At 48.4% G+C, this 839-nt stretch overlaps 1 pseudogene; it reads right to left on the reverse strand.

Moving 5' to 3' along the window:
• Positions 1–180, reverse strand: LOC144675764 (U2 spliceosomal RNA; annotated as a pseudogene).
• Between the last annotated feature and the right edge of the window lie 659 nt (positions 181–839).

Genomic DNA, 839 nt, shown 5'->3' on the forward strand with positions numbered 1-839 from the left:
GGGTGGTGCACCATTCCCAGAGATACTGCAATACCGGGTCGATGCGTGGAGTGGACAGAGCAAGCCCCTACTCCATCTCCCTGCTCCAAAAATCAATTTAATATATGGTCCCCAGATAAGGGACGTATCAGATATTAAACTGATAAGAACAGATTTTTTTTTTTTTTTTTGTAAAAATATACTTTATTCATAAAAATCTTCAATCACATTCAAAACCATTTCAAAAACAACATTACAAGGGTACAATCCAGGTTAAACTTTTACAAAATGTATCACCAGGTGCATCAGTACAAACAATATTACAGTCATTTACAGCCTTTCATTTTGATCTGTACAGCCCGAGGGGCTCTAAACAGTTCCCAGTCTCTCGGTGCGCTGTGGTAGAAAGGTCTTAGACAGCGACCCTTCCCCATTGCGCCTTTGCGGCAGCTGCCCCAAGCTTTAGTGCGTCCCTCAGCACGTAGTCCTGGACTTTGGATTGTGCCAGTCCGCAACAATCGGTCGGGGACAACTCTTTGTGCTGGAAGACCAACAAGTTTCGGGCAGACCAAAGCGCGTCTTTCACCGAGTTGATGATCCTCCAGCTGCAGTTGATGTTTGTCTCGGTGTGTGTCCCTGGGAACAGCCCGTAGAGCACAGAGTCCTGTGTCACAGAACTGCTCGGGATGAACCTCGACAGCAACCACTGCATCTCTCTCCAGACTTTCTTTGCAAAGGCACAATCCACAAGGAGGTGAACAACGGTCTCTTCCCCACCACAGCCACCTCGAGGGCATCGTGCAGAGGGGGTGAGACTCCTGGCGTGTAGGAAGGATCTGACGGGGAGGGCCTTTCTCACC

This window comes from Cetorhinus maximus, unplaced genomic scaffold, assembly GCF_964194155.1.
Source record: "Cetorhinus maximus unplaced genomic scaffold, sCetMax3.hap1.1 HAP1_SCAFFOLD_1146, whole genome shotgun sequence".
Lineage (NCBI taxonomy): Eukaryota > Metazoa > Chordata > Chondrichthyes > Lamniformes > Cetorhinidae > Cetorhinus > Cetorhinus maximus.